We start from the raw sequence: 9166 nt of genomic DNA, 5'->3' as shown, positions 1-9166 counted from the left end.
CCACTTCTTAATAGAAAACTTTTAGAGACTAGGCTCATTCCTGTTCACATGTGGGCTATCTACAGGAAGATATAAACTCTTATAAAAACAAGTCATCCGAAAAAACATACAGCAGGTTAGAAGACATCACTTGTGCATCTTAAAGTGGTTCTTCAAGACTGACAATGAATGACTTATTCATAGGGTAGGACTTTAACTAGAGAATGGTTGAGGTCTGACCAAGGGCACTGCACCAACTAGCTGGTAACAGCACAGTGTAAGAAGCTCTGCACACAATGTGAGCAGGGCTTTAAAATGTTCACTACAGAAGGTTCTGTTATTCAGACCACGACCAATCTCCAATATTGACATATTATTAGTATAGGCCCCAGGGAACTGCGCAGAGAAGAATCGCATGCCGCACCAGGTGTGAATAAAAACATGAAACTTTAATTCTTAAAATCACATAGAGGATATGGGTGAAACATGGCGAAGCATCCTGATTGACAAAGAGTAAGTATGCTGAAATGGCCTACTTGTTTCGGGCTGGCAAGCCGCTCTTACTCATGGGCAGGGAACTGCACCTATCTCGAAAATGGGGGTCCATTGCCACCTCATGGACAGTGGGACATGCATATAAATGTGATCTATGACAACCCGATCAAGGTGCTCTAAGAACACATTTTCTTAACACACCAGGACCAAGACGGGCAGATGCCGTGCAAAATATGGGACATATTTGCATATTTTACAGTGGTGACCACTCCACTTTCTATGGAGAGGGGATGGATGAGGAGCACTCACCCTCCCCCCTCCTGCACCCAGCAACGTGCTTGCTTGCGTTACGGCCTGGACGAGAAAGGAACCAAAGTCTGTTGCTCAGCAGGGAGTTTGATGCTCTGTACAAAAAAACCCAATCGATACGAAGTTTATAACAGAATGAAAGGGTTTTGTCTTGTTGTATTAAGATATATAATTCAAGGGACATATTAGGCTAATATTTTTGGAATGCAGCTATTTGGAAAGAAGATTTATTTGGCACATTTGCCCAAAATGTCTTTACCATTTATGAAAATCGGAAGGTCTGAGTTTTTAATAGTCAGTGCTATTTTTCCAGAACCTTCCAGGCATCCGTAGCTTAATTAGCTGTAAGTAGCCTTGTTGCTGGGCTGCATAACAGTATCAGGTGTGAACAAACAAGCTATTCGTCCTCATTTCCCTTGTGTAATGCCCAGATTACATGGGCCTTGTGTCATTTCCTCTAAGCTTATGAATAGATGAATGTACGAACGATCAGATGTGGGCAAATGTGATGTCACATGTTTAGAATTACAGACTTTCAATAACCATCCACATGTGAGCGGCAGAAAAAGGACAAGTCCCAGACATTTACTGATCATTATCATCCATCATATTGATGAATGTAGCAATCTGAAATTATCAAAAAGACTAAAAAGCAAAAACAATGAGGTTCTTCAATTCCACCTAATGTGGCCTAGCGCTGTACCACCTGCATCTTAACCCCCTTTCACTCAGAGAGAGGGATATTTATTTGTGACAAATACACTAAAATTATAGTTTAAGTTTTAAAAGGAACACAAAAATAAATGATATGCACAATTTTTTGCAATTTATTCCCATGTTTACTACACCAATTCTAGTTTTAAAGGTAGGTAGGAAAGTGGACATGGTTAGCCTAATTATCCAGACTTTAAAGAATTGCAAATATTGTGCATAATTCATGCAAGAAATGTGTAGACACATTTCAGGAGAAACTTTCCAGGCTTATCAAACAATTTAGAAATTCAGTGCATCTTTAAAGCATAACTAAAAGTTTTTTAATTGATTTTAGAAATGAATAGAGCAGGTGTTAATTGTAAACTATGTAATATACTTCAGTAATTTAAACATTTCTCTGCTTCTTTTTCCTGTAGTGAGCAGTGTATCTGAAAGCCTTAAAGCTGAGAGGGTTGGGATTAAAATTTTTAACAACAGGCTCTCTACTTTCCGTTGTGCAAAAAGTGAAACCTACTCTAATCAACAATTCAAAAATGTAATGCACAGGAATTTAAATCAACCTTTTGTATCTAAACTAATATATTGATATATTTATATACAGACTGTTTACCAACCCATCAATACAACAGTAATGTCTTAACTGCATAGATTCAGAAGGTAGAACACCACAACCAAGTTAAATAAAATAAATACAGATTCATAACCAAGTTCTATTCATATCAACAGCACCAGAATCAAGCCCAATACTTAAGGAAATAGTAACAAGTAAACATGTCCGTACATATTTACAGTACCAGAACAGTGGGCAGAAGAAAAAAGACAGCACCAGAACTCACCTTAGTACATAAAAATACAAGCTCAGTGTATAAAATATTGATTTCAGAAATGTGAGCTCATGTGTAATGCCTGTACTTACTGTAAATCTAACAATGTTTTATCAGAGGAGACAACTTCTTCTTCTACCTGGTCTCCAGCCACAACTCCTCTCTACAGATTTAGCAACACAAAAACTTTAGTTTCCTCACTTCATCATCATGTTCTGTTCTGTTGTTCCATCACTACTACGTCCCCAAAGCAACTAATATGGTAACATTATCCTCACAGGCGCTAATATAGTAATGGTTCCCCAACACAGTAGCCAATACCCAATAGTCACAGTGCCTACCACACAGCAGTCAAAAGTGCTTGCCCCCAGTAATAAGAGTTCCTGCCTCAAAAGCCAGTAATCACAGTGATGCACAGAGCCAGCCCACAGCAGCCAGTAGTCACAAAGCCATCTCCCACTAGCCAGTAAATACAGAGCCTGCACCAAGTAGTCAGTAGCCCCAGAGCTTGCCCCAGTAGTTACAGAGCCCGCCCCAAGTAGCCAGTAGCCCCAGAGCTTGCCCCAGTAGTTACAGAGCCCACCCCAAGTAGCCAGTAGCCTCAGTGCTTGTCACAGTGCTTACCCCAATAGCCAGTAGTCCCTGTGCCTTCCACCAGTAGTCATAGTGCTTGCCCCCAGTAATAAGAGTGTCTTCCTCAATAGCCAGTAGTCACAGTGATGCACAGAGACAGCTCACAGTAGCCAGTAGTCACAAAGCTAGCCCCACTAGCCAGTAAACTCAGAGCCTGCCCCAAGTAGCCAGTAGCACCAATGCTTGCCCCCAGTAGCCCCATTGCCTCCAGTAGCCAGTAGACACAGCGTTGCCCATAGTAGTGAGAAGTTACAGTGATGTATGCAGTAGTCACAGCACCTGTACCTGGTAGCCAGCAGTGACAATTCCTGCCATGGTAGTCAGTAAACACAAGTTCTTCATTAATCTGGTGCATGGTCTGACTGAGCACCAAAATGCCCCTTATTTGTGTTGAGTGATGCCTAGTGCAGCAGCATCACAAAAGGGTTGCGTGCAACACATATATGGCAGGAACACTTCTTAAATACCTGTGCAAGCAGTTTGTACCTAAAAAAACATGTTCTTTGATTTGGCAGCACTTTAGATGCATCCACACGTTAACTCCATTAAAATTCTTCTTTATTGATATAAACGCACATATTGAGAATGGACAATACAGTGATCTACGCGTTTCGAAGCGGCAGTGTCTTAGTCATGATCCTATGTGAACCTATCCTAAAAGAACATGCACACACGTGCCCCAATGTGTCTCCAGCCTTTTTTGTCTTGCTATAACAAGACAGGGGTTGTTACTTTGCGAAAATCATTGGGTACTTCTCTACTGCCGGGGGGGGGGGGGCAGTCCTGGACTAAAGGAAGCAGTCTTGAACCACCAAATTGACAGGCATCCCAATAAGAATTTTAGGTATTGAAACTAATGCCACTTATTGAGGCTGCAAAAAAGTTCCAATTGCAATGGTTGTGGAATCAGGGAAGGAGCACATATGAAAGGATGCAAAAAATGGAAGTCCTTGGAGGTGGTGATCTGGTAAAATGTTAAAGATTTTGGATTGGGGACCATCATCTTCAACTGTATCTCTGACCTTTATCTGTGTACTCTACTCCACTGATAGTTGTAACTTTTATCTGTCGAGTATATTTGCTGAGTAGAGAGAAGCCCAGTTTATGGGAGCAATAGATCTCTTCCGAATTAGGGCATTTCTGACACTAGTAAATCAAATCTCTTTTCTAGTCATCCCTTGGACAAGGTGATGACATCATACAAGATTAGTACCATATCATCCATATCTCTCTCTAAAATAGTTCATTCATCATCAGCCTCCGAGACTGAGGGGGGACAGGCCGGGGTAACCAGGGGATGCTTTACCGACCAAAATCACATTCCTCTGGACCACCTGATTGTTTGTACAGCTGCTGCAATGCGGGTCACATCATCTGCAAGTGTGACTAAAACCGCAAGGGCAGGTGTTATTTTTAACTTAATTTTTCTAATACTCCTCTCCTAATGTAAACCTACCATTTTTTTTTAAATATATGTAAGAGACCGCAGGTTTTCACTTCCTTGGCCCTGGAAAGTGCTGTCTATCTCTCTTGGCTCTATCCCCCTGTGGGCCTAACATCTTATACAAGACTCCTTGTTATATAGATTTCCTTGCATTTGACTGAGGCTTCCAGCTCAGAACAGAGACTCCCTTTCTACCCGCTGATGAGTGGACTCTAGTGTGCGATTGCTGGCCAGCCCCAACTCTCCAGGGTCGCCTCTTAACCTGAAGAAGCATTTTGCTGTTTGTATTATTCTTGGCAGGGTCAGCCTGGCACTTTGCAAACACAGAGGTGAGTGTGCGTATAGGTATGTCTTGGTGAGAGCCAGCGTATACTGTTTGTCTTGGAGCTGCTGAATAGGGAATTAGCTCAGCTGAACTGCTAATTACCTCTGGAGTGCAGACCCACGCGAAATACACTGCACTTCTTTACTACGGGGGATGGGAAGCTTTGGCCAAATGTTATTAATTTAGGAACGTTAACTATTGCTGAGTGTTTTCTCTCGCAGGTGCAGCTGTTGTTGAACTGGTTAAACAGGTGTTGAAGTTGAAGTAAACAAGATATTGCCGACTGGTTATTATAGGAGCATCTAGGGCGGACAGCAAGGCCACGACAACTCGAAGGGGAATTCTCCCGTAGTAAATATTCACACATGTGATACAGAAAATGACCTCCTCTGGGATCCAGATAGTTCAGTAGCACAGTATATGTCGGAGATTCCAAGTATTGGAAGTGTCTGGCACTCGATATGTATTCCACCAATTTTTTTATTTGTGTAGATTATTTTTGTTAACATTTTCTTGGCATCCAGAAAACAGGACATAAAGTAATAAAATACAGAATGGAATAGAATCCAGTTTCCCATGCTTTTTAACTTTCCCCACCTTTCCTATAGATGATCATGCCAAGGCCCTCCTCTTGGGCTTGCATTGCGTTTGTAAACGCAACGCAAGCACCATGTGTGACTGATCAGCTTACTTGATTTATCACAGTGGTTCATATATGTGGTATGTGAGTCTTTTGGTTTTTTGGACACTTGTCTGAAAAGTCGCACAGAAGCCGCGAAGGTTTAAGCAACCCCTTGCCTACGCCTGCTCTGCAGTTGGGTTTATTTGTGCAAATTTTGCTACTTTTTCAGATGTCCGCATCTGGATTATTGAGATGAATCAGGTGCAACAGTGTAAAACTCAGTTGCAACGAACTTTGCAAAACAAGTGTAAAAGTTGCAAATTTTGGTGCGATTATGCTAGACAGAAAAAGACAGAAAAATGGAAAAAGCTTGATAAATGCCACCCAAGTGCCAGGTTTACAGATGACACAGGGTGCGCAGACCACTATATAGTCACAAAAATGAATTGTCCAAAATGAAATTATTTACATTTTTTTTCAAAGAACAATTCTCATCTGGGCATTGACATTTAATATAAAATACATACATACTTTACTTGGGTACTACCACCTCTGCTAGAGTGATTGCCAAGAGAAGCTAATTGTTTTTGTATATGAAATTGTTGGGAGTTACAGAATCTCCCACAGGTAATGAACACTGAATCCAATGGTCCGTCAGGGCTCAATAGCGCAGTCTGTGGACTTCTGCCAGGGTAAGCGGGTGGTCGTATCCAAGGACAACTATCTAATGGCTACATTTATGGGAAATGGTCTTCAAACGAGCATACTTTAATATTAAAGAAATGTGTATATATATATATATATATATATATATATATATATATATATATATATATGGAAGATTAATTTAAATAAGATTAATTTAATAAAATATGAATGTACAGATGAGAATACACCTTTAAAGATAGTAAATTACCCCATCATTTTTAGTGATTCTATATTTAAGGTAATTATGTTCGGGTCTTTTTAAAACTTGCTATTTCTGCTTCAGTAACAATGAAAATATTGTGCAATTGTAAAAGCTCTTGTGTCTGGACACAGCCCGGTAACCTGCTGAGGGTGACCAATAGAGCAAGATTCCACACATCAACCACTGAATAGATAAGAATTCTGCCCTTAAAGAGACGCTTCACATTTGAGGCTTCGCATCCATGATTTCTGGATTTTATTTTAAAAAAATGGTCTTATCACTGTTGTGATAACAATTGTTACTTTTGGCCTTTCCCACTAATACCACTATGTTGTAAACAATTGACCCAAAAATATATCAACAGCTGAGGTTAGTTTGTTGTTCCTGAATGATGAGCTACTCGGAGCTGTAGCTCAGTACCTGTCATATTTCCTCACATACAAATCTTTTACCAGTAGGAAGGATGGCACACATGCATAAACCTCGCCTGTAGCCAATGATCACTGTGTACTACACAACAAAAATAATCTGAGTACTGTTTATGAGCAGGAGAAAGTCTGACACTAGTGAATATGGTTAATGTCTCATTTTTACTTTTCATTTAAACAAGAACAGTAATGATTATCTTTAGACCTTTAAATATCAGTTATAAACTTATTTAATATTCACAAATGTTCACAATGTAATATAGAATAAAAAATGTTAAAAACATAAGTGCACCGATCTTATCGCACAATCTTGTATGGCACTTGTTGCACATCAGTCTTATGTCCCTTTTTTTGTTTGAAATAACAAAATAACACTGTTATGTGCCTCATCAGTGAAAAAAACCCCATAGATTTCTTGCCACGGACGTTCCTGCGATCCCCGTCTCGGATCACAGGTTCACCCATGCCCCTCCCCCATGCCCTTCCCGCTCCTTCGGACCTCACTTACCCCTCCGCGTTCCTGCTCCAAACCTGGCTGGTCAGCGTGCACTGACACTGGCAGATTTTAAGGGCCAGTGCACTGATAATTGGTGCTGGCCCTTTTCAGGAAATGGATAAAGCCTGGCGTCTCCCAGCATTCCCTGCCGGATCTGCATGCTATTGCCAATGAGAAAGCTGTTCCATGTGCCTCATTCTTGTGTTTCAATTTCCTGGTGTGACCCCGGACCTGCTCCTTCGCTGCCAGCCCTGACCTCCTGCTCCTTCCCTGACTTCGATCCATTGCCGCCTGCCTTGACCAACTGCCTGTCCCTGACTACAAGATTGCGTGCTGATTCTGTACCTCGACCTTGGCTGCCACCACGGAAAAGTCGCTCCTGTGGAATGATCTGGTGATGTTTTTTTGTACAGGAGGTTTTAATTTTTGTAAATGTATGAAAACATTATAAAACCTACACAAATATGGTATCCCCATGATCGTACCGACCCAAAGAATAAAGTAGACATGTAATTTGGGGCATACAGTGAATACAGTCCACAAGATTACGGCGCAAATGCGTTTTTTCACCAATTTCACTGCATTAGGATTTTTTTTCCCCATTTCCCAGTACACGGCATGGAATATTAAATACCACCATTTTGAACACAGCTCTGTAATGGAAAAATTAAAAAGTTATAGATTTTTGAAGGTGGGGAGTGAAAAATGAAAACGCAAAAACCGAAAAAGGGCATCGGCGGGAAGGGGTTAAATATAATCTATCAAAAATCTATACAAACAATGAATTGAGGAGGAGGAACGCAGAAAACAGACAATCCAGGCATGGTGTCCGTTTACAAAGTACATTATAGACTGAATACATACAGTAAAATAAAGTGCAAAGTGCAGTAAGTATATCAAGGTGAGGGCTAATGCAACACTAATACAAACAACTCTGATACACAATAGCACAGAAAGTAGGGACCTTGCAAAAGACCTGTGAGTTTGCGCCACATTTATTACTGATGTGCACCACAATCCTGCATCATGAACAATGGGCGGCAAAAAAACACTTCCAGACTACTGCAGGGGGCGCCAAATTACTAAGCGCCAGTTTTGATTAATCTGGCATCCCCCGCACACTCCACAAGCAACATGCACGTAGTACATACTGCGCTACTTTTGATAAATGTGGCCCATTATTTAATAGTATTGCATTCCCTTAGTTTATCCGCTCAGGTTTCAGGATGTGCATACAGTTGCACCAATTTTTTCTTTGTTCACTTGGCTGTTGGAACAGAATTGTGTCACTTATCAGTTATAAAGGTGATCGCACACCACCGCGCCCCTTTACATGCACAGTATTACAACAAAATGAAACCAAGACAGACATAATAAAAACATTTGCAAGCTCTAAAGACATTTTTTGAATGCAATGTCGCAGACAGTATAATATATCTGTCCCTGTGTGTCTGAAATCATGAATAAACCAGGGATATTTACTCATAGATCCAGGAAACATGACTATGGTGATCTTACATTTGTTATCCATGGCCTTCTTCCTTCTAAAATCTACTTTTATAACTATGCCAATAAGGCTGAAGTGCTCCAGGGGATGTTACCAGAGGCCCTACATGCTGAAGATTAACAGGCTGTTACAGTGTGCATAGAGCACTTCCCTCCTCCCACTATGTGCTGGAACTTCCTGTGCGGCAGTGAGATTAGATCCGGCAGATGGAAGGGGAAGTGAAGTGGAAGCGAAGTGGAAGCAGAGGGGAAGGGTAAGACTGACTGTTTAACAGCCTGTGAATCTGCAGCACAGAAATTTACTACACTCACAGTGCCTGGATCTATGAGTAAGACTGGTTTCACATTGGATTTTTTTCCATCAGTGAATTTTCACTGAACCCATTTTGGCCTATGGACACATACAGATCGGTTTTCACTTCCTGTCTTCAGTGATTTGTCACTGATGCCTTACTCACACTTCATTTTTTTTCAATGATCA

At 40.9% G+C, this 9166-nt stretch overlaps 1 long non-coding RNA gene across 1 annotated transcript; it reads left to right on the top strand.

Annotated features, from left to right (window-relative positions):
• Positions 1 to 270: 270 nt before the first annotated feature.
• On the top strand, positions 271 to 5252 carry LOC140065689 (uncharacterized). Its single transcript, XR_011848023.1, has 3 exons — positions 271 to 406; positions 4540 to 4727; positions 4945 to 5252. It is a non-coding gene; the product is annotated as an uncharacterized lncRNA (long non-coding RNA).
• Positions 5253 to 9166: the final 3914 nt, after the last annotated feature.

This window comes from Engystomops pustulosus, chromosome 6 (assembly GCF_040894005.1).
Source record: "Engystomops pustulosus chromosome 6, aEngPut4.maternal, whole genome shotgun sequence".
Taxonomy (NCBI): domain Eukaryota; kingdom Metazoa; phylum Chordata; class Amphibia; order Anura; family Leptodactylidae; genus Engystomops; species Engystomops pustulosus.
This window is presented reverse-complemented; position numbering and strand designations above follow the sequence as displayed.